The 25577-nt window shown below is 42.2% G+C and overlaps 1 long non-coding RNA gene across 1 annotated transcript; it reads left to right on the top strand.

Moving 5' to 3' along the window:
• The first annotated feature begins 1241 nt into the window (after positions 1-1241).
• Positions 1242-25220, top strand: LOC134807868 (uncharacterized). The gene is made up of 5 exons (XR_010149305.1): positions 1242-4287; positions 5001-5172; positions 14522-14587; positions 17625-17709; positions 24286-25220. It is a non-coding gene; the product is annotated as an uncharacterized LOC134807868 (long non-coding RNA).
• The last annotated feature ends 357 nt before the right edge of the window (positions 25221-25577 follow it).

The raw sequence follows: 25577 nt of genomic DNA on the forward strand, positions 1-25577 counted from the left end.
CAGGTACCAAGAAGGCAGAGTGTAAAAGACTGTCACCTTGACTCTCCAGTGAGCTGGTTTAAGACTTGCTATCCACGGACAGCAGCTGCTAAAAGAGCATTAATTGCAACACACCCCTGGACACTACCATGGGGCTGGAGCCCAAAAGCGCTCTCCCCAGCTCCTGCCCCTACCCATCTGCATGCTCCCCTTCCCACAAGGGGTTTGAGCAGCCAGCAAACAAGCCACACCCCATCACAAGTCCTGCAAGGGGTTCAGGGAACTCTCCCGTTTCATTGGGAGACCCCATGCGTTAGTCTGTTTGTGTTGCTAAGAACACCTGAGTCTGGGTATTCATAAAGAAAAGAGGTTTATTTGGCTCATGGTACTGAAGGCTGTATAAGAAGCATGGCACCAGCATTTGCTTCTGGTAAGGACTCAGGAAGCTTTTACTCATGGCCAAAGGGGAGCAGGCATGTCACATGTGAGAGAGGGAGCGGGAGAGAGAAGGATGGAGGTACCAGATTAAAAATCCAATTTTGCAGGAACAAGTAGAACAAGACTTAGTACCATGGGGAGGGCACCCAGCCCTTCATGAGGGATCCTCCCCCATGACCCAAACACCTTCCACCAGGGCCCACCTCCAACATTGGGGATCCCATTTCAATATGAGATTTGGAGGGAACAAATATCTAAACTGTATCAACCAAGGTTAGTGCGTTTCTCTGTCCTCCAGTTTTGCCTGCCATGAGCAGCTTTCCTGTGAGCCAGCTGTCCTTTTGGTCTCCAGGGTCACTTTCTTTTTTTCAAAGCCCAGTGTTGAGATATTCGGCTGAGCTTCGGGACTGGGGAGTCATAGGACAACCTCACGTACGTGCTTAAGCAAATGCAGTAAATTTTTTAAATAAAGAAAAAGTCATTTAGGCAGTGCCAGTCATTCTGTGTGCCACCCTAGATATACCACAGGGTGGATGCGGAGTGGAGGGTAGAGGAGTGTGCATCCCTTGCTCTATCTGTGCCTGTCCTTCCTACAAGTTGCTCAGACCAGGAGCACCTGGATTTGCCCCAGTGGGACTCACCTTTGAGAGACATAGTTTTGGCCAAACTAGCTGTTCAGTGCAAGTCTTCCACTGTGCCCAACCAAAGGGAAAGCAACCTTTTCCAACAATGAAGAAGAAATTGGTTGTGTCTGCTTTTCAATAGCAAGGGAGTGAATCTCAAACACGGTGCCTCCATTAAGGTGTTCAATAATTTCAACTACATGACAAATGTGCTTTGGGAATGTGAAAGGAAACTAAATCTTGGGACCTCAAAGTCACTAAGCTAAAGGGACAAGTCAAGCTTGGAACTGCTTAGGGCAAACCTACTTCCCATTCTGTTCAAAGTCATCTCTCTGAGGCTCACCTGAGACAAATGCATATCTAATTGCTTCCTCTGCCCTATTGTTGATGTAAAAATGCAGATTCACTGAGCCAGACTAAATTGGGTATTCAGTGGAAGGTTGATCGAGTGCGCAAAATAATGAAACCTTTTGTCTCTTATCTACTTCTGACCTGGAAGCCCCAACTTTGAGTTGTCCCACCCTACCAGACCAAACCAGTGTACATGTGACACATATTGATTGATGGCTCGTGTCTCCCTAAAATGTGTAGAAGCAAGCTGTACCCTGACCACCTTGGGTGCATGTCGTCAGGACCTCCTGAGGCTGTGTCACAGGAGCATCCTTAACTTTGGCAAAGTAAACTTCCTAAACTGACTGAGCCCTGTCTCAGGTATTTAGAGTTCACAGGAATGATTTCAGACACCCCAGGGAGAGGTGCCTCTACTGCGCGGCTCCTGGCCTGGTCTCAGACTAAACCGTAAGCTCCCTCATTTTTGTATCCCCAGTGCCCGAAACTGTGCGTGGCACTTGAGAGTCCATGATATGTATTTTTGGCTTTGTTGAATAGTTTAATTAACTCATTAGTGATGCAAAGTTCTAACTGCATATTTACAGATATTTATGTGTGCACCACATTATGGGTGGTGAGAAGTAGGAATTCAAAGAGACAAAATCATACTTTCTCTCCTCGAAATTCTTATAAAGCTACCAAGAAGACAAGACATAGACACATTAAATATAAATAAAATACAAAAGGATGTACCCTGACATGCAAATATGTGTTCACAGAAACAAAGTTCTTCTTACCAAATTCCTGTTGTCTAAAGCAGTTTTTCCTAAAACACGTTCTTCAGAATACCAGTTTCTCAGGGTGCCAATGTGAGGAAAAGCTTTGGTGGTCAGATGAGTTCAGGGCTGGGTTAGGCTGATTTCTTTACCAGAAGGCTTCTTGAAGACTTAAAGAAATCTGTATTGAGATATAATTTGTATGGCATAAAGTTCACCCACTTTAAGTAAACAACTCGTTGGCTTTTAGTATAGAGTTGTGTAGCCATCACCACAATGTCACTGCAGAATGTTTCCATCACCACCCAAAACACCTCATGCTGTTTGCAGCCATTTCCCATCCCCTTCCTTCCTAGCCCCTGAAAACCACTAATTTACCTTCTGCCTCTATAGATTTGCCTATTCTGGGCATTTCACAGAGATGGAATAATTTACTGTGGGACCTTTTGTGACTGGCGTCTTTCATTTAACTTAATGTTTTCAAGGTTCATCCACATTGTTGCATGTATGAACTGATGGACATTTGGGTTGTTTCCACTTTTTGGCTATCATAAATTACATTGTTATAAGAATTCACGTGCAAGTTTTATTTGACTATATGTTTTCAGTTCTCTTGGGTCTATAGAGAAGAGTGGAATTCCTGGGTCATACTGTGAATCTATTCAAACTCTTTTCTTTATAAATTACTCTGTGTCAGGTATTTCTTCATAGCAGCGTGGAAATGAACTAATACAGTAAATTGGTATCAAGGTAGTGGGGGATTGCTATAAGATACCTGAGAATGTGGAAGCGACTTTTGAACTGGGTAATGGGCAGAGGTTGGAACAGTTTGGAGGACTCAGAAGACAGAAAGATGTGGCAAAGTTCCGAACTTCCCAGAGACTTGTTGAGGGGCTCTGATCAAAATGCTGATAGTGATATGGACCATGAAGTCCGGGATGAGGTGGTCTTAGATGGAGATGAGAAACTTATTGGGAACTTGAATAAACATGATTCTTGCTATGCTTTAGCAAAGAGACTGGCAGCATTTTGTCCCTGCTCTAAATATCTGTGGAACTTTGAACTTGAGAGACCTAATTTAAGGTATCTGGCCAAAGAAATTTCAAAGCAGCAAAATCTTCAAGTGATGACTTGGGTTCCCTTTAAAGCCTTCAGTTTTATGCACTTACAAAGTTATGGTTTGGAATTGGAACTTACGTTTGAAAGGGAAGCAGAGCGTAAAAGTTCAGAAAAATTACCCGGAAGGAGTTAAACCCCATGGCTGCTTCATGAAGCAGGAAAGGTGGATAAAAAAGACAGAGAAAAGATGCAAAATACACAATCTATAATTTAAAAAGGGAAAATTATTACAGAGCCCAGGATAGCAAACACATAAAAGTAGAATACAATGAAATAAATTATGGCAACTATTTTGACTAAACTAAAAGGAACTCTATAATGAAAACTTTTCTATAAGGAAAATTTCAATCTTATATTTTGATTACTGGAACCAACCTTGTGAAAATTACACAAACTTCAAGAGAATTAAAAAGAAGGAAATGCTTCCAGAATTATTATATGTGGTCACAATAAACTTCATTTCCAAAACGAATAAAAGCATTAGAAACAAAAATTAATTCCTGCATCTGACATGAACACAGATATAAAAAGCATAAAAAGCACATATATGTGTAATGTGTAGTTCATATATATATATACGTATTTGAAATATCTATCTATCTACATAGGTATTTATAGATATCTAAATATATCTATATCTGTATATATGTAAATGTACATATATGTGTGTTAATGCACATATATGTATATATGAATGCATATCTGTATATAGCTACATATGTATGTAGCCCTATATTGAATTATGTATGCCTATAAAATTGAATGTCAGTATATTTCTATCTATTTAATAAACAGGTGTAGCAAGCCACATTACAGCTCTTATGCTTAAAACTCAGGTAAATTTTAATAATAGCAATTTCTGAGTGATGGTCATAAAACGAAAGGTATGACAGGCTTAGTTAACTAATTTTAGAAAAAAATTTATATTGTTTTATTTAAATGTTTTATTTTCCTTTTTTCTTTTAATCTGGAGACAAGGATTTGCTGTGTTTCCCAAGCTGAAGAGCAGTGGCAATTCACAGGTGAAAACTTTTCTTCACTTTCGGAATAAGTTTTTATTTTGCTTGGAATTTTAGCTTCAATAAATAATAAGTGTACATTAAAAAGTCTGCTACTTTGATCTAATCTATGAGAATTATTTAAATTCTCATCCAATAGAAGACAAAATCAAAGTAAAAAGAAAATTGGGCTCTTGCCAGAGAGACACAGCTCTTTACTGTTAGATCTGAGGCAATCTCCTAGACATTCTTGCTCACACAGTTGCAGTCCACTGCAAGAATAGAAGATGTGAGGACAGCATTACTCAGTTGCACCTTGAGCTCCCTGACTATATATAGTTAACTATCTTTATTGAGGATAATAATAGTTAAAATAAATCACATTGATTTTTAAATGTACAGTTTTTATGAATTTTTGCAAATAAATAATCCTTCTAACCACCTCCAAAGTCAAGATATAAAGTATTTTCACAACCCCAAAAAGCTCTTCCTGAGCAAGTTACATGATCAACTTGCTCTCTACCCCATAGATTAGGCAACTTTTGGCCCATTTTGAAAGGTCTACTCATAGCTCTTCCACCATGACTTTGTCTCTAGTCCTCTGTTCTGTTTTTTCTAAGGTCTGATGATTTGTTCAAACCCATAGACAATGTCATTGAATGGCTGATCTCTCTTTGCAAAATGAACAAGGATATAACACTTGCACTTTGCTCACTGTTATGATTTTTACTCTCCAGGCCATCCTTGACTGTGAGAATGATGTGACATCAGTCCAGCATCCATGGATAGAACTCTGTCCAGAATAGCATCATTGTAGACATACAAAGAATGAGGACTTACCTAGGAGACAAGGATGTAATTTTTAACATTAGGGAAAATCATCTCCATTCATACTCTTTGGCACCTCAAGTAAGTTAGAAAAATATTTTAAGGTGACACATGAATTTGGTGAGTGTTTTAGAAATACATCAAATTTCAAGAAATTGCAAAGGACATTCCTATAGCCAGAGCAGGTACTATATCTGGTTCTAGAAACCAACTATTTTGATGAGGAATAAATAGAATTATCTTAAGAGATTTAATTTATTAAAAAATTTTGTAAATATGCATTTGTTTCTTATATATATATGTAAATGGCCTTATTTAGACATGAATATATGCATATGGAACTACACGCGCCCAACTATTTATCAAATAAATATATATATGTACCTACATTAATGTTTATATATATATGTGGAGTTTCCATAAATAAGGTAAATTTTACACTTTTTATTTATATATAATTTTTTTAAATTTCTTTTTAAATTTCTCATTGGTAGCTTTATAAATAGATTACCAAATATTTATACTTCTGCCACTAATTATAATAAGATACATCTTATATGGGTGAATGTGTAAGTATTACATTGGTCACTTTTTTTGCACAATGATGATTGATACCCAACTACTTAAAAGTCAGTGTATTACATCAAGTTTTATCGTGTTTCTGGATGTTCATTTTAGTATTAACATGACTCTTCAAGACAGGGCTCAGCTGGGTGGTTTTGCTGCGGGGAGCAGAGCTTGTCTCTAACCTATGGATTGTGTTCATGTGAGGTCAAGGCTAAAGGGCAGTATCTACCCAGGCACCATATTCTGATGAAGGCTGCAGGAGTGGGCAACCTCCCCAAACCAAGTTGAAATGGTGAATGAAGTCTAATAATTTTGAACACAGATACACACAATTTTAAGTTATTCTTTCACCTTGGTAATTATTATGGTTCCTACAAACTTTTACTCCATTTAAACATCAAAGCATTATTATTCCATGGACAGATCATTCTGTTTCTCCAACTTTACAATCTTCCAATTGTTTTCAAATGTCATGTTGCATTGATTAGAAAATAAAGCTGGGTGTGGTTGCAACATGTGGCTTTCCATTGAAATTTTTAAAAATAGCCTCATTGCCATAATAGTATACAGAAGTTTGCTCTTGTCGCCCAGGCTGGAGGGCAGTGACATGATCTTGGATCACTGTAACCTCCACCTCCTGGGTCCAAGTGATTCTCCTGCCTCAGCCTCCCTGGTAGCTGGGGCCAATGGTGCCCACCACCACGGTATCTCTTTAGCTGAAACGAATATCACATAGAACATAGCTTCTTAAACCTTTTATAGATCACCTGTTATCAACTACCATGGCTAAACGAAGGTTCTCATTCAGTGAACTGAAGGTCGTTCTGCTATTTAGCGAATGTATCATGCTCTCAGTGCGCTAATGATCCTGCTGGATTCTGGATACATGTTGAGTAGCAAAGAATTTTCATAATTTAAAAAAGGTTACACCAATGTTCAGCTTTTTCTGTTGTTTTGGTTTCTTTGTCAATAAATATTTTTCATTTGTTTGTAAAATGATTGTTATGTATGTCATACAATTTCCTGATTTTTAAGCTGTGTCTATGACTTAATAAAGTTATGTTGCTATGTGACAAGTGCAAGTATATTCAAATGTATTCTGAGGCCATGCATAACTGGCAAAAGTTTTCACTATTTTGTGAAAATACTGACCATGTTGGGCTTTCAGCTGTCAGTTCCTCATTATCACCATCACTTCTGAAAGCGCATTCTTCAGAACCACCTTTCCCTCTATACTTTCCTGTAGAGTTGTTCACTGAGGGGTCCTTCCACGAGGTTTGGAAGTCGGAAGAGAATGATTCAATGCTCATTGACACCTGCAGACAGACAAGTGGACTTAGTTGAGAACTAGAGAATCACCTAGAGACATACTGCAGGAGGCTGAGAGCATCAGCACCTGCACTCTGGGCTTCTCAGACAGATCCAAGGACCATGTGGTTAGGCAGCTCACACCTGCAGGGTAGGGTGCACCCTGGTTTCTGCAGGAGCACCAGAGAATCACATCTCTAGTATGTGCTTCCCTGACTAACATCAACCAGGCCTTGAAAAGCTGTAGTTTAGACACTAATTTCATAAATTAAAACAATTCCTGCTTGGAAGGGCTAGAGTGGCTTCTCTTTTGCTGCTAGAATTCCAATCATCCCATAACAGACTCCTCAGGTGGTTAAATCTCTTTATTAAATCAGGACTCGCATTTCATGTCTTTGCTTCTGGGGATGAGGAGGAAAGAGAGTGGGTGCAAAGGAGCCACCTCATCACAATTTACCAAAATTTCCAGATGACCTTCAAAACTTGGCTGCATCTGGAAAACAACTCAGCAGATTGAGGCACCAGGGGGAGCATCTAGGGCAACCCGGCCTCACTCATCTGCTATCCTAGCGGTTGATGTTATGACTTGTCGCACTGGGAGAGGGAAAATGCTCTCTTGTTGACAGTAATAAGTTGCAACATCTTCAGGCTGCAGGCTGCTGACGGTGAGAGTGAAATCTCTTCCATATCCGCTGCCGCTGAACTGAGATGGCATTGCCCTCTGCAAACTGGATGTCCTATAGGTCAGGAACTTAGGTGCTTTCCCTGGTTTCTGCTGATACCAATTTAAATAGTTGTAAATGCTTTGACTAGCCTGGCAAGAGACGGTGACTCTGTCTCCTACAGATGCAGACAGGGAGGATGGAGGCTGGGTCATCTGGATGTCACATCTGGCATCTCAGATTGGAAATACAAAAACAAATATTTACACTTTTCACCATGTTATGCGAGGATTTCCCTGAAGAGCCAGGCTGTACTGAGCACACTGGGTGGCTAACTTCCCAGTGTTCTCCTTCTTTACCTGGGAGACAGAGCAGCAGGAAGGCCAGGAGCTGAGCGGGGATCCTCATGTTCATGCTGTGTCCTGACTGCGACTGACTCCTGCACAGGGTGTGACCAGCCTATTAAGAAGTCTTCAGGGCAGGGGGCTGCGCTCTAGGACATGCAAATCAGCAGGGGATGGGGCAGGCTGGGCACAGCCATGGGGCTGGCTCATCTCGGTAACTCAGCAAAGGGGTAGTGTCCGCAGGGTCCCAGGTCAGACCAGGCCTGACAGATTTGCCTGGAGGGAGTGTATTTCTCTCTAGATCCGTTGTTTTGACAAGAGATATTTTGGGAGAAAAAAGTCAAAATTTAATACAAACCTAGGGACTACATGGAGTCATATATTTTAGAGTTGTATCGGGAGTATATAGGAGAGTATGACCATTTGTAGGGAATGTCTGATAATGTCTTAGAGAATGGGGCTATCAGGTCTTCAAGTTATTTAAGTGGACATTGTGGGAGCGACAATCCCTTTGTTATACTAACAACACCTCTGTGATTGTCACGTTGCTCCCATTGTTTCATGTGGGAAAAAAGTCTTTGTCAGAAGCATATTTAAATATTCAAAGGTATTTTGCAGTGACCTTAAACATTTGTTATTACCAGTCTATTTCCAAGCCATTCCCTGCAGATGCACAATAATGATGCTGTGATTCCTCAATGCCTGTGCCACTCACAGATCTTCCATAATCCAGAGCTATAGGTCTCTGTAATAACCAGGGACTAAATGGACAGCACCTCCGTCTTGGTGACCCATATGATCAATTGTCTCCACAGGAAGAAGAACAAGGTAACTTACCATTGCTAATGCTCTGAGCTGCCTTTCCCACCGGGATGTTCCCAGGTGTTCAGGTACAGCTCCCAAAAAACCGGGCTTTCTGGAAAGCAGGGGAGGGAGAGGCCCTGGGGAAAGGCCAAGTCAGTGAACACTTTCTCTTCAGTGAGGGCAGCAGCTACTCAGTGCATGTCTCTGCCCTGCACCATTGATGCCACTTTCCTCTTTGACTCTTTAGCAGTATGTGGGGACATCATCCTTACCCAGACGCCAGCCTCCTTGCCTCACTTCCAGGAGAGAGAATCTGCATCTCCTGCCAAGCCACCGCCCATGTACGTGAAGAAATACTTTGAATCGGGATAAAACTTGGAAACAGATTTGAACCCCTATACCTCACATGTCTGCCTCTGCCCAGGCATCCCAGCCTGGTTGTGCAGCAAGGGAAGTGGAATCAACTACATCGACATGAGAAGACTAGAACCTGGGGAGTCCAGGGAGCATTACTCACGCATCACTAAGAGTGAGCAGACCACAGTGGTATAGCCTGTACCCAGATCTCCTGCTGCTTTCCAGGGGCCTGAATTTCAAGGGAAATTACTGGCAAACTGCTTGCTAAGATTTAGGTTCCGAGAGAAGAAGCTCTGGATTGAAATACACACATTTTTTTGTGCGGGGAGGTGAATGTAGCAGTCACTCTTGCTACCCTTTGCCTTTCCCCTTTGCTGTACTTCTGCTGACTCCCCAAGGCCATATCTGTTCCTCACTGCTCTATGTCAAACTGGAGAAGGCAGCCCGGCCTGCACACATGGCCTTTCACAGCACCTGGAATGAGCATCCTCTCAGAAAGCCCTCAATCAGTGAGGACAGGAGAGGTGTATATACCCCAGCTCCCTCTCTTCTCAGCTGGAATAATACTGAGACATTTTCCCCTGTTTCCATGTGAGCTTGAGCTCCAGTCATCCTCAGCGGTAGCTCTTTGCTGAGGAGACTTTTGGAGTCCCTCCTTTCTTTCCTCCTTCACTGCCTTGTTTCCTCCCAGTGTTTCCTGTGCATTATAAATATGCTGCCTGCATAGGCATCATTATCCCTGAAAGAGCCAACCTAAGAAAGTGGAAAAACATTCTTTCTTGGACAGTATGGTCTGAATTCTTGCCAAATCTTTTTTTTTAATGCATAGGGATATTCAGAAAATTTAGGAAACACCTGAATTATCTTGGAATGGTCACCCTCCATTCTTCAAAATGGTTCTATCTTGTGATTTTTTAGTGTCAGTTTTAACAAGACACACAGGCATTTCACTGTGAAGAGAGCTAGCAGCAGAATACTTCTTATGTGTAAAAGCTCTTGGATAAATCCTTGAAACTCTCATACTCTCTGGGTATGTGATTAGCTCTTGTGTTCTCTGGAGATGACAAAAGTAGGGGGCTATTTGTTCATTTGTTTTCACATTAGGAGAAGAAATCAGATTGATAGGACACATTTTGAGAGGGAAGAGCCGGCTCAGAGAGATGAGGATGGTAGAAAAGATGCAAAGTGTTCAGGGCAATGTGAGATGTGCTCCTGCCCTCAAATCGGAAAGAAAGACATTTAAATTTTAAAGACTTGGAGGAAGTTTTGCTATGTGGGCAAAACTGCAGAAAGGCCTGAGTTTATAATTGTGGTAATCATGGCAAGGTTCAGAGGTAGCAAGGGGCTTGTTAAGAATTCCACACCACCCTTCCGGCTTTGTCTCTTCTCTGAGTTTAAAAGCCATTCATTCCTCCATGGAACAAATGTGGCCATGTGGAAGCAACATATTTAAGCTGGCTTCCAAGCTCAGCCCTGATAATTGCTGGCCATGTATCTTTGGGCAAACCACCCCTGTGCTCTGATGAACAGTTTACTCACCTGTGAAAAGTAGCACCAAGGATATCAAGGGCTGTCCTGAAGGTTTCTCTAGTTGATGCAGCAGGAAATGTATCTATGCATATATATGTATGAAAAGACTACTTAGGGCCCCTTTTCTGCATCCTTGAATATCTTAGAATGAAGATTCTAGATAAGATATTACTACCCAGATGTCATGCTCTACTAAGAATTATCAATATTTATTATATAATTAACAGATGTTCCAGTATACACTGTGGGGTTTCCTGTATGCTATTTCCTCATAAAATCTTCTAATATGTGTAACATTAGAGAATCGAATGCAGAGATTCCCAATCATTATACTACCTTTAGGCTGGATTTATTCTAAGCCCCATTTGTATTAGTATTTTTGGGCTGCTATAACAAATTACCAAAACTTTGGTAGCTTAAAGCAATAGAAATATATTCTCTTATAGTTCTGGAGGCCAGAAGTCCAGCATCAGTTTCAGCAGCCAGGAGCAGGCTGTCATCAGACAAAGTTGCTCCAGGGGCTCCAGGGGCAAGTCTATTTTTTTTACTTCTATCAGCTTTTGGTGGTTTAAGCTTTCATTGGCTTGAGTCCAAATCATTTCAATCTCTTGCTGTCTTCAGATGGTCTTCTCTTCTGCAGGATTTTTAAAAATGACATTTAACAAAGACAGGCCCCTTTAGGGCCCACCTGGTCAATACAGGATAATCTGCCTGTTTTATAATCCTTAATTTCATGTGCAAAGGCTCTTTTCCTGTGAAAGGTACCTGTATAGTTTCCATGGAAAACAGCCTGATCATTTGAGCACCATACTCAGCACTAAACCATTATAGAATGACTCTTCAGTGTTGGTACTATACACACATCACATGCTCTTCTCTCTCTCTCTCCTCCTCTCGTTCTCTCTTTCTTCCTTCTGATTATAAATCTCCTCACTTCCCTAAGCGTATCCAGTGCCACCTATGTCTAGGTTAGAGCAGCACACATAGGAGGGCCTGCGTAGGTATCATTGTCCCTGAAATGTTGTGGTTTGGCTTAGAGACCTGCTCTGTCCCTCATTATCATTCAGAAAGAAGGACACAGCCAAAGATAGCCCTCAGCCATCTGGGGAGAAGCTGTCTTCACAGAGGACAGTCAGGGGCTATCATTCTCTGGACCTCTGCTTATCTTCAGATGCCTGTGGTCCTCAGCCCTCAGTGAGGGCCTGTGTGGCCCCTGATTTGAGTAGGATCCAACAGGATCCTTATCAGAATATCTGATTCACAGAAAGCAGCGAGTGTAAGGTAGGAGATCATCAGGACTTCTGTTCTGAGCACCGATCACAACATTGGTCATGACAACGCTGACTGGAACAGGATCTTGACAAAAGAGGATGCGCTACAGAAACTGGCCCAAACCAGCTAGAACCAAGATGGTGACAAAAACGACCTCTAGAGCACAGTGTGAGTGGATCTTCCCCCGGGGGCTCCCATGAGACAGAGTGGCAGCCATGGCTCAGTGCTGCATGATCATAGTATGAAACGCCCCCCACGGTCTTTTCACAGCCCCCCTCTGACTGCAGTGATGTGGGATTTCTCTGTCCAACTTTCATGGCTCAAGCAACTTCTGGGACTCTGTTCACAATGGGAGGTCATGAAGGTAGTTAGGCTGTTGATGGCCAGAGTGACGTCTGTCCAGACTCACCCCCTTGACCCAGGCGGGCATCGTGTCCAGGGGACAGTGGGAGCCAGCAGGAGATCAGTGTCAGCCCTTATTTCCTGTGGAGCTAGGCTAGGACACTGTTATTTCCGTGACTGGCTCTGCTGGTGACGTGACCCTGTCTCCTGGAACACAGGGAGGGGCCTGGAGATGAGCACCGCACAATATCCCAACTGTCACATAACTGGGGAACAATTATGAACATCCCCAAGTGTTAATTCTAAATAACTACTTCATTCAGTTTGACTGAATTCTGATGAACAAGCAAAATGGGCGACAGACTTCATCTTGAAGGATGTTTAATGCAAAGAAACTGCATTAAATTCATGTTTAATGCACAGAAACTGAAGGTGAAGCCCGAGTTCTCCCTCTTCACCAGAGAGTTGGAAAAGCAGGAGGAAGAGGAGCAACACCAGGTCCCCACGTCCACGAGGGTCTCCTGAGGCTGATCCTGCTCAGAGAGAGTGGGAAAAGTGGATGAGTCAGCTTGCATTGCCACACCAAAAAAACTGGATTGGATGGCAGAAACCACAGAATTTAATTTTCATATTTCTGGTGCCTGGAATAGCCCAGATCGATGTCCAGCAGGGTTTGCTTTCTGGTAAGGACCTTCCTGGTTTGCAGATGCCACCTTCTCACGGTGTCTTCACACAGCCTTTCCATGGAGCGGAAGGCAGTTAGAGAGAGAAGGGAGAAAGGAGAGCTCTCTGAATCTTATAAAAACACCAATTTGCCGGGCGCGGTGGCTCACGCCTGTAATCGCAGCACTTTGGGAGGCCGAGGCGGGCAGATCATGAGGTCAGGAGATCGAGACCATCCTGGCTAACGCGGTGAAACCCCGCCTTCACTAAAAATACAAAAAATTAGCCGGGAGTGGTGGCGGGCGCCTGTAATCCCAGCTACTCGGGAGGCTGAGGCAGGAGAATGGTGTGAACCCGGGAGACGGAGCTTGCAGTGAGCTGAGATGGCGCCACTGCACTCCAGCCTGGGCGACAGAGCGAGACTCTGCCTCAAAAACAAACAAGCAAACAAACAAAACAAAGCAACAACAACGAAACACGAATTCTACTGGATCGGGGACCCCCCTTATGACCTCAATTACATCTTTAGAGGTCCTAATTTCTACAGTCATATTGAAATTAGGGTTTCAACATGAATCTGGGGCACAATTCAGTCCATAGCAGGTGGGACACAGCCAGGGCCTTGCTTCCAGTCTCAGAGAATGGGGCAGGTTCCCGCAACTCAGCACATGGGTGGCTCCTCCCCAGTGCCCAGGTCACAAGAAAGACCCGCCTCTAACTTTCGGGCTCCCTGTTGAGAATGGGACACCAGCACTCCTACTTTCCCAGTGTTCCTGAGACCATGGTGTTGTCTTTTGTTTATTGTGGTGTGTTTTTGCCATCTTCAGACAGGTCTTTGACATAGCAACTTATCGGACATTTGATTCTGTGATTGTGAAAATTAATTGATTAAGTAGTCATAAGTAAAAAATTAAACAATGCATTGAATCAGAAAAAAGGAGGGCCAGATGAAGAGCTTAAAAGGAATCTGAGTATCTTAAAAAGACATATTCCTTTCAAACAAGAACAGTTAGAGTCACGGATTTTTTAACAAATGACTTTTTAGCAGCAATGATAAAATAGCAAATGACAACTTCAAATAGGCTACCACATATGGAAGTTTCTTGTCAAAGAATATCTTCAAGAATCATGTAAACACATTTTCAGATTAAAACAAACAATGAACGTGGGTTTATCAGCAGACCCACTCAATGGAAAATTTCTCAAATCTGTGACTGAGTCAAAAGTACATTTGTCCCTGATGGAAAGCGAGAGGTTTTATTTGTTTCTGTATTTATTTTGGATCCTTAGAAGAAAACAGCTTTCTCTCCGTTCAGTTCCACCTCATGCTGTTGAGGATGACCATGGGGGCAGTGACTGTGAGGAAGGAGGAAGGCTGTGCTCTCAGGGTGGTCGTGCCTCCTGTGCACCTGAGTGACCTCATGGAGCAGAGCCACCCACACCACGAAGGCCACGTGCCTGCCTCTGCACTGCCATGGCACAGACACAGAAACCTTGTCACATTTAGTCCACCATATTTTGAGGTTTCTTTGTAATAAATTTAATTATGCTCTGATTCTCCTTGTGTCTCTCTCCTTTCAGATTTGGAATCATTTACTTTTCACCATTTTGACTTGAGAATATAGACCTTTGGGATATCAGCATCAGGTAGGTTGTACATTTGTTTGCTTTTCCTAAGAATATATCTAACCGCCTTGAATGGGTTTTGATTTTATCTTCTGTCTCACAGAAAAGCAGAAACTCAAGGTGACTAGGTGCTGTCAATCACAGGAGGGCTAAAGTGACAACGGAATTGCTGTATCTCCTGCTGTTGCTACTTACATCTTATTTTCTTTTACTGCGTTCTGTAATAACATTTAGGCTCAAAGATACATTAATTAGTATTTTTGAATAACATATGAAGTGCTTATGTTTCTTAATTTGAGGGCTATGGTCTACTAAGTATCTATATACATTTTGCCATGCAACTTTTCAACCTAACAGAAATGACACATTGGAATTTTAATTGCACTTCCTATGGAATCCGTTATCTTGACATAAATCATCACAAGTATAAGTTAAGCTGTTAGCCTGCATCAGATTCAATGAGCCTTTTGTGTCTCTACACAGTGTTTTCACATGTAACAGACATCACTCATTACTCGGGTTCATGTAAATTTATTTGGCAGAACAATCAGATCACGGAAGCAGGCAAGTGGTAACACAAGTGAAATACATGTTAGAAACGACTGATTTGGGGATAGTTTTATACATGGTAACACTTGGTCGTATTGGGAAATTGCTGTCTTCCCACTTTCCAAACTTGCTCCTTTACCACTCACACGAAACTGCCCTCTCTAGTATTATGGTGAAGAAAGCACTATTGCTTTTTTAACGGAAAGCATTTGTTAGGTTTAAAAGTTCCATGGCAAAATGTATACAGATATGTATCAGACCGTAGCCCTCATATTAAGAAAGCATATAAATTTAGAACATTATTGTCAACAGAATCTATTTATTTATTTATTTATTTTTATTTTATTATTATTATACTTTAAGTTTTAGGGTACATGTGTACAATGGGCAGGTTTGTTACATATGTATACATGTGCCATGTTGGTGTGCTACACCCATTAAGACACATGCACACGTATGTTTATTGCGGTGCTATTCACAATAGCAAAGACTTGGAACCAACCCAAATGTCCAACAACGATAGACTGGATTAAGAAAATGTGGCACATATACACCATGGAATACTATGCAGCCATAAAAAATGAAGAGTTCAGGTCCTTTGTAGGGACATGGATGAAGCTGGAAACCATCATTCTCAGCAAACTATCGCAAGGACAAAAAACCAAACACCGCATGCTCTCACTCATAGGTGGGAATTGAACAATGAGAACACATGGACACAGGGTGGGGAACATCACACTCCGGGGACGGTTGCAGGGTGGGGGGAGGGATGAGGGATAGCATTAGGAGACATACCTAATGCTAAATGAAGAGTTAATAGAATCTATTAAGAGCATAATTTTTCTATGCATTTACAACTAAAATAGACGATTCAGATTGATTTTCAGGAAAAAAATAGGGTCATGTAAAAATAATGCATTTATTCATTCTTCGAATGATTTTCTTATGACAACATAGTACTAGATATTTCCTCTCTAAAGTACTAGGTTAGTAAAATACTTTTAAAATTTGAAGAATTTGAGAAGAAAATAAAAATCTCATACAATTCTGCATTGTTCCTGTGATACGTTTTATAAACTTTATGTTTTCCTTCTGAGTTATTTTGTTTATTTTCAAATCCCACTTTTGGAATTGTAAGAACTCCATTTTCAGTCAGCAAAAGGTAATTGAGGTAAATCAAACTATTTCTGTATTAGGATTTCTATTTCCCCTGGATTTTAAAAATCTATAAGAAGTAAAAAAAAATCGAACATTATAACTAATTATTCTTAGCCATACTCCCGTGAAAATAGCTGGTGCAGAATGCTTTCTCCACCATAATACTAGGGAGGGCAGGTTCGTGTGAGTGGTAAAGGAGAGAGAAAGTTTGGAAAGTGGGAAGATAGCAATTTCTCAACATGAACAACTGTTACCATGTATAAAACTATCCCCAGACCAGTCGTTTGCAACATGTATTTCACTTGTGTTACCACTAATCTGCATCCGTGATCTGATTGTTCTGCAAATAAATGGACTCAACAAATGTGGGCCAGACAAGGAGGGTGAGGATGAGCTTTCATTCACTCTTCCTTCATCAGAGCTGGCTGTTCCCAGAGCAGGTGGCTACATGTGGCAGCCGATGGAGCCTTAACATGTGGGACTGAGGTGCAGCTGAGGCTTTCATGGGCCAGGGTCCTCAGCAGCAAACTCTGTCCTGAATTCTCCAACAGCCTCCTCTTCTGCAGACTGAGAGACCCTGCTGAGCTGCTCCCCAGACAAGCAGTGCATGTGAGCAGCTGGGACACCCCAGAAGGGAGGTTTCTCTATGGGGCTGTACCACTGTGGGAGGAAGCTGCAGAGCCTGCATGCAGTAATAAACCCCAACGTCTTCAGCTCCACCCGGCTGATTTTCAGTGTGAAATCAGTGCCTGACCCACTGCCATTGAACCTGTCTCGGACTCCAGAGGCCCGGTTTGAAACAAAATAGATCAGGAGCTGTGGAGACTGGCCTGGCTTCTGCAGGAACCAATACGAATAGGTGTATCCATCACTGGACAAGAGGCTCTGACTAGACCTACAGGATATGGGGGTGGCTCTCCAGAGGTGACAGGCCAGGAGAGTGGAGTCTGGGCCATCACAGTATCACCACTGGATCCTGAAATAATAACAGAGAAGTGCAAGGTTGTATAGACACATTATGAGCAGCTTTCATGATTTCCCTATGATACTGATTTACAGCTACATATATTTTCAAGTTTTGATTTATATCATGGAAAGTAGACTTTCTAAAATGAACCCATTATTTACCAGCCAGCAGGGAACTCTTTATTTTCAAGATCTTAATCAGAGGTCATTGTTCCTTGGAGGTGAATCCTGATTATTCTTAAGACAAAAATATGAATTCTCTTTCCTGGAGCATAGACCATGTGCCTCTAACACACGGTTGAAATAAATATGGGAAGCTATGGAGCACCCAGAACTCACCTTCCAACCCCATTTTCCCACCTCATATTTTTTCTATCTTTACCAGGGACCCAGAGCATCAGCCGCCCCAGGAGCTGAGCAGGGAGCCTCATTGTGAGATGAACTGAGGAGTCCTGATCTGTCGAGGCAAGGTTAGAGCTGAGCTTTTACCTCAGACTCACAAGGGAAGGTCCTCCCCTAGGGTGCAATATGCAAATCACCTGGTGGGTGCAGCAGTGTGGAAAGGGTCAGTGGTGGAGGGGGTATGTCTCTACTGTGAACAATGTGACATAAAATGTTCAATGGAGCAAAACAAACATAGTTCAAGTCAAGTATGCCTGTAGCAGTTGAGGACGGGACACACTAGGATCTCCTCCCAGTGACATGACTGGGCATCCCTGCAGCCATGAGGACAGCAGGAAACCTTAGCGGCTGGTCCAGTGAGGATGTGGCAGCCAACACTGGAGGGTCTGTAGGGCTTGAGCGCCCCAAGGAGTTAGGAAGGAAGAGGCTCTGGAAGGTGCCCTGGAGAGACCTGGCCCCTGTTCACACAGAAGAGGAGCATGTACCTGTGACTGACGCCTCATGTCCTCTTCCTCAAAGACTCTCCAGGCAACTGCCTGAGCCCACCTGACTCGACTCTCTGTGGACACATCCCCTGGCACCGCAGCCTCTCCTTCCACGCTGAGAGGCTGAGCTTCCTTGAGAGCTTTATGTTTGGGGCCATCACACTGTGCAGGGTCCCAGTGAGTGTTCTGCTCACAGGAGGATGTGCAGCATCTCCAGGCTCCAAAGTAGTGTTTGTGATGGTGAAATCCCTAGAATTTTGGTTAGATGTGAGTCCCTGCTTGTGAATACCTTCTACAGACATGTCATTCTTTGTTTTGCAAGATATTTTCTATGAAGCATCCTTTCTTTGTTTTTTGAACCTTTTTTGGTTAGGAATGTAATTTAAATTGCACTACCTTTAGTCCCCACACTGGTGATTATGGGAGTGAGACCAATAGATTTTGGGTTGGATGTGTGTTCTCACTCATGAATGGAAAACTACTCTAAAGACTTGTCATTCTTTGTACGTGTGACAAATTACTTGCTATATTTCATGATTTCCTTTTTTTTGACATTTCTGCTTGGAAATACAATTTTAAATTCATTCACAATGGGATCCATCATCTTAGAATAGACAATAATTTCTGATGTGATTCTTTTTTTAACCAGAAAAAAAGATATTTTGTCCTTTTGATACGAATATTACTTTAATCATATCACCTCACGGCAGTGACAGACATGCTCATGAATAATTCATAAATATTTTTGGAGCATTATTTTAAGTGACTATATGCAAATCATACATTTTTCTATACCATTACTATTAGAATATGGAAATCAGATTTATTTTTAGGCAATGACCACATTGTGTAAAAATAATACATTTACTTATTTCAAAACCTTTTATTGTTTTTTATGACAACTTAATATCAAAATTGTCATTTATCAAAACCTGCTGGATTACGTCTTGCTGGGCCTTCTGCTCAGCATGTCAGTGCTTCTGACACCTCCCAGACCCAGACAGTGGTCTCTGCTAGACCTCCTCGAAGGATAGAATAAGTTTCAGAAGCTCTGCTTGGCTGCTGTGATTTCACTAAGACTGAGTGACATGAACTCAGGTCTCCTTGTACAGGGACTTCACTAACCCTTTGGTGATTACAGACCTAAAGCCCTACTCACGACATTACTTTCCTGTGAGACTCCCAGTGGCACAGGCTCCACCCAGGAAGCCACGCAGCAGTGCCTTCAACTCTGTGGTTCTTCGCAAGAAACATATTTGGCTCTTTGTGGGTCCACATCAACTGCCATCACCACCACCATCCACATCCCACCCACCGTAAACCAAGGGCAGTTTAATTGAACAATAGCCGACCTCTCCTGTATCCCCTCAGGCCCCTATTCCTGCAGTCTGTCCAATCTTGAATTCTGAACTTTGGGAAGTAAAAAAGTTTCCATCATCCTTTATTTTCCCAGTGATCCATGGAAAATACTACCTCTTTAGTATACTACATCTTCCAGGATTTGCTTTTTATTTCTAAAACCAGCTTTTGGAGTTTCAAGAACTCCCTTTTTCTAACAGTGAGAGATAATTGTAATTAAAAAAAAGTTTCAGTATTAGTATCTTGTATCTGCTATGAAATTACAAAATCTATTTGACGCTCACTACCAAGATTTCACTGACTGTCCTCAGCCAGCTCCCTCTGAGGAGAACTAGTGGAGAATGCTGTCTCTACTGTCTTACGGAGTGGGCAATGAGTGCTAAATAGAAGAAGAGGAAGTTAAAAGAACTAGGAAAATGCCAATTTTAAATATAACCAAATATTTTCTTAAAAATATGGCTGGGTGCGCTGGCTCATGCCGTAATGCCAGCACTCTGGTAGGCTAAGCCCAGTGGATCACTTGAGGTCAGGAGTTGGAGACCAGCCTGGCCAACATGGTGAAACCCCGTCTCTACTAATAATACAAAAATTAGCTGGGCATGTTGGCGAGAGCCTGTAATCTCAGCTACTTGAGAGATGAGGCAGGAGAATCGCTTGAAACTGGGAGGCAGAGGTTGCAGTGAGCTGCGATCATTGCTCCACTGCACTCCAGCCTGGGCGATAGAGGGAGACTCTGTCTCAAAAAAAATCTGTATCTATCCATATCTATGTCTATGTCTATATTTATATCTATATCTATATCTATCTATCTATCTATCTATCTATCTATCTATCTATTTATCCCAAACTGTTAAACCCTAAGATGTATTCAGTGTGTCTTGCCAGAAATGATCAATTGTCTGGCTGTTTTGCTGAATAAATTTAATAAACAACTGTAGGCAAGGAGGGAGGATGAAGATGAGCTTCCATTCTCCTTTCCCTTTCATCCTCATTTTTAACTCGCAGAGCCCTAGAACCTCCTCATACCCCTGTTACTTATGACTGTCAAGGCTGTGTCAGGTGACAGGTACATCAGCGAGAGCGGGAATTGGGCCCGATGGCTCATGCCTCTAATCTCAGCACTTTGGGAGGCCGAATTGGGTGGATGACTCGAGCCCAGGATTTCAAGAGCAGCCTGGGCAACATGGCGAAACCCCGTGACTACCAAAACTATATACAAAAATTAATCAGGCTTGGTGGCATGCCCCCTGTGATTCCAGCTACTCCGTAGGCTGAGGTAGGAAAGTCACTTGAGCTTGGGATTTCAAGGTTGCAATGAGCCATAATCACACGGCTGCACTTCATGCTGGGTAACAGAGTGAGACCCTGTCTTGAAAACATAAAGAAGTAAATAAACAGGTAGTGCTTGAGGTACAGCTGAGGATTCATGGCCCAGAGTCCTCAACAGCAAACCTGCCCCTGAGTTCTCCAACAGCCTCCCCTTTTGCAGACTCAGAGACCCTGCTGAGCTGCTCCCCAGACAAGCAGCACATGTGGGCAGCTGGGCAATCCCAGCAGAGAGGTTTCTGTTCCAGGATGTAGCACTGTGGGGGACCAGTGTGTAGCTTGCATGCAGTAATAAACCCCAACATCCTCAGCCTCCACCGGGCTGATTTTCAGTGTGAAATCAATGCCTGACCCACTGCCACTGAACCTGTCTGGGACCCCAGAAAACCGGTTGGAAACCGTGTAGATTAGACACTGTGGAGGCTGGCCTAGCTTCTGCAGCTACCAATGTAAATAGGTGTTTCCATTACTATGCAGGAGGCTCCGACTAGACCTGCAGGAGATGGAGGCCGGCTCTCCGGGGTGATGGACAGGGACAGTGGAGTCTGGGTCAACAGAATGTCCCCACTAGATCCTGGAATGATGACAGAAAAGGGCAAAGTTATGTACAAATATTGTGCATCATGTTCATAATTTTCCATTTATTATTTCAGCCTGTATAATTTCTTTGCAATTTCAGGAATATCCAATTTCAAAAAGAACTCAACAGATGCAAGGCACAAAGTGGTCTCCCATACCATCATCCTCTTTGTAAGACTTGCGTTTCTTCAGGGCACATATCCTTCCTTCTAAAATCTTCCTCCCTCTCAGAGATCAGTACATCATATGCCTCATGCTGCAGAAAAAGACCTGCATATCTAACACGTGGACTGAACACACATGGGAGACATTGGGCCCCCAGAGCTCACCCTCCCACCCCATTCTCCTCCCTCATCTCCCTGCTGTCCTTACCAGGGACCCAGAGCATTAGCAGCCCCAGGAGCTGAGCAGGAGCCTCATCGTGAGAAGGTGCCCTGAGGAGTCCTGATCAGTCAAGGCAAGGTTAGAGCTGAGCTTTTATCTCAGACTCACAAGGGAAGGTCCTCCCTAGGGGACAATATGCAAATCCCCTGGTGGCTGCAGTGGGGTGGAAAGAGCCAAGGGGATGCGGGGAGCCTCTCTTGAGGGCAAAATGACTTAAAGATTGTCTCTGTTTAGAGAGAAACCGATAGAGAGAAAATCTGTGCTGCATGAGTAGGATAAATTCCCTTTTCTCTTTGTCTTCTCTCTTAGATTTCTTGGTTCTTAGAATTTCCCAGGTGCATTTCTCACTTCTCCTTAGCAAGGTTAAGATTCCGTAAACATATGATGATTCTTATTTTTAAATTCATATTGGATTCAGGGTGCAGGATTGTCTTCTTACGTTTTTTAATTGATATAAAACACTCACAAAGGATGGAAATGTTAAATATGCAACTAAGTTTTACGTATGTTCGCCATCCAGATGAATCTCTAGAATATTTCAAATTCTCCAGATTCATCCCTTGTGCACCTTCCCAGGCATCAACTGCTCCCCCATCCCAATCAAGGTAACTGGTATTCAGATATTCATTATAATAATTTGGTTTTCCCTGGCTACAATCTCATATAAATAGAAGTGAACACTTTTGTTTGGCTGTCTCTTGCTTCTTTCTTGTTTCTTTATTATTTTTGAAGTCTTCTTTTCTCGCTGTGCGTTCAAGCTACGATCTGCTGTGATTTCCTGTGATTTTGAAGAATTTCCTCTTGAATGTTTTATAGAGCACATCTCTGCAAGTAATCATTTCTCTTCATTTTTTAATAAAGAAATGTTTTTACTTTGCCTTTATTTTTGAAACATGTTTTAACTGGATATTGAACCCTTTGCTGAGTCCCCCGAAGCCGGCATTTAAATATGTAATCCCGCTGTCTTCTAGCCTCTATCAGTCTTGTGAACAGTTAGCCAATTATTCTATTATTGTTTTTCTGGTATAATGAGCCCATTTTTTCTTGATACAATTGAGATTTTCTCTTTGTCTGGTTCAGCGTTTTAACTATAATATGTATAGTTGTAGTTTATCCTGAATGGTTACACTATCTGTTATATAATATAATAATTATATAATATGTATAGTTATATAATATGTATAGTTGTAGTTTATCCTGAATGGTTACACTATCTGTTATATAATATAATAATTATATAATATGTATAGTTATATAATATGTATAGTTGTAGTTTATCCTGAATGGTTACACCAGCCTTTAGGATAATGCATGGCATTTATCCTGAATAAGTTTCATTATTTTTTCAGTGATTTTTGTCTTGATCTTATAGACCAACGTCTTTTATTACTCTTGATGTATTTGCCATTATTTCTCAGCACTCTCAAGTATGCCATCTCCCAGTGATCATTTCTGTGTGGTTTTTCTCTGCATTTCACTCCACTGTGTGGCTGTATATTGTTTTATGTCTTAGGCAATTTCCACAGCAGCCACAGGGCCAGGCTGCTGGTGCACTTGGAGTGACAGTGCAGTGGGAGTGTCAGCAAATCTGGGCATGGGCCTGGGCTGGTCCACATGGAGGTGGCTCGGTGTCTGAGTTGCCAGCTGTGGATGAGGCCCTGGAGCCTGGGTTTAGGGCAATGAAGCCCCATCCTAGGCAGCACAGCCGGGGCTGCTTCTTGAGAGAGTCTGGGAGGAGGGTTTCACAGCATCTTCCTCTCTGCGGTGATATGATTATAGCTGCAGGTTACCTTAATGCCAAAAGCACCAGTGTCCTCTGGAGCAGGCTGCTGTAATCCTCAACAATGAATCCTAATGGGCATCCACTGGGAATGTTGTAGGGTCGGGGCTGCCTGGGGGTTTACTTAGGTCATTAGCTGCAAAGGCTGCAGGGTCCTCCACAGAGCAGGCCATGGGGAGTGCAGTGACCCTGCCTCCTGGCTGATAACAATTGCCTCCTGCTTCTTTCATTTTAGAGGTCTCAGGACTCTCAGGCATGCCGTCTTCTGGCGATGCTTTCTGTATGGTTATTCTGGGTGTTTTTTCTAATTGTGTTCCTGCACATTCTTAACTGGGCTCTTGAACACTCCAAGGGCTATTTTCCATCTTGGATAGCTGTCCCATTGTTGGTCTTGCTTTTGTTTTTGTGTTTGTATTTTTTGGGGTAGGCAGGCGAAGGCTGGTGTCTCCTAGTCAGTCATCTTGCTGATATCACTCCCCTAGGACATCATTTTGATGATGCGGTAACACTATCATGGGATAATACTTGGGCATGTTCAGGTAAGAATTAGAGTGTTTAGCATGTGGGAGGAATGTGAATTGCTTTGGTCACAGGGTGGACTGATGCCTGTTGTATTCTCCAACAAGGCTGTGACAAGATCTCCTATCCTACATTTTTTTCTAACAGGGTGATCTTGACTCTCCTCCCATTGAACCTACTGCCTTATGCTTCCTTCTGTTGAATTTTGGTAGGCATGCAACTGTGTAGAAGCAATGTTGTTTGTCTTCTGAGGCTATAAGAGGTCATCGAGGCTGCATAACTTCTGCCTGCTCCTCCTCTGGAAGTTTCAAGTAAACCAAGCAGCCACATGAATTGGCAAACAACTCCAGCTGAGAACCTTACGTCTAATGTTATCCACCTTTGAGATGACGCCTACCCTAGCCACTCACTGACTGCATCCTTAGGAAAGCCTGGCAGGAACCTTGTGGAGCCCAGGCAACATCCAGAACCATAGAGATGATAGGCAGTTGATTGCAGTTTTCATGTGTTATTAAGTTGGTGGGTAGTTTGTTTCATGTGTATTAATAGTACCCAGAATACCAACTTACAGAAGGAATATGGAAGTAGAAAGTCAACTATTGATAGTAGATGAATCTGGGTCCAATTTATATTTCTTACAGTGTTTTTCCAACTTGTCACTGTTTGATATTATGGTAAAAGAAAAAGTTATAAAGAGTATGTGCAAATGTACAAAAGGTTACTGAGAGAAACTCAAGGAGACTCCACAAGCGAAAGGTTTTACCATGTTCTTGTATTAGGAAACTTAATATTGTCGATATAATAACTCTCTCCAAATTAATTGAATACTGTGACAATCAAAATCCTGTGAATTTTGTTGAAATTTAAAAGCTGTTTCTAACTTAGATGGACATTCGAAGAGGCAGAAAACAACAACAACAACAACAACAAAAAACAAACAAAAACAATCATGGTAATCTTACATAATAAGAACAAGATTGGAAGATTAACACTTCCCAATATTGAAGCTTATATTAAGCAACAGGAATGAAAACAGTATGGTATCGGTGAAGGCTGAGACAGATAACCCTGTGCAATGAGTCAGAGAATCTAAAACCAGATCTGCATGTATATATAGTCACTCAATTTACAATAAAAGTGCTACAGCAATTGTCTCAAACCATTTGTACAAAAAAAAAAACACTTTAGATTGGATAATTAACAAACAATATAAATTTATTTTTTTCATGGTTATAAAGGCTGTGAATTCCAAGGTCAAGATGCTAGCAATCTCGGTGTCTGGTGAGGACTGTTCCTGCTTCCAAGATTGCACCCTGTGGCTGTGTTGTCACATGTTGGAGGTGGAAAGGCAAAAGTGGCAAGTCTGTGTAAAGCCACCTTATTAGGCAGGAATCTCATTCACCAGTGCTGAGCCCTCATGACCTAATCACCTCCCAAAGGGTCTACTTTCTAATACTGGTGCCTTGAGATTCAGTTTTAACAGGAACTTTGGAGGTGACGCAGA

The sequence above is a fragment of the Pan troglodytes genome, chromosome 12 (assembly GCF_028858775.2).
Source record: "Pan troglodytes isolate AG18354 chromosome 12, NHGRI_mPanTro3-v2.0_pri, whole genome shotgun sequence".
NCBI classification, from domain to species: Eukaryota; Metazoa; Chordata; class Mammalia; order Primates; family Hominidae; genus Pan; species Pan troglodytes.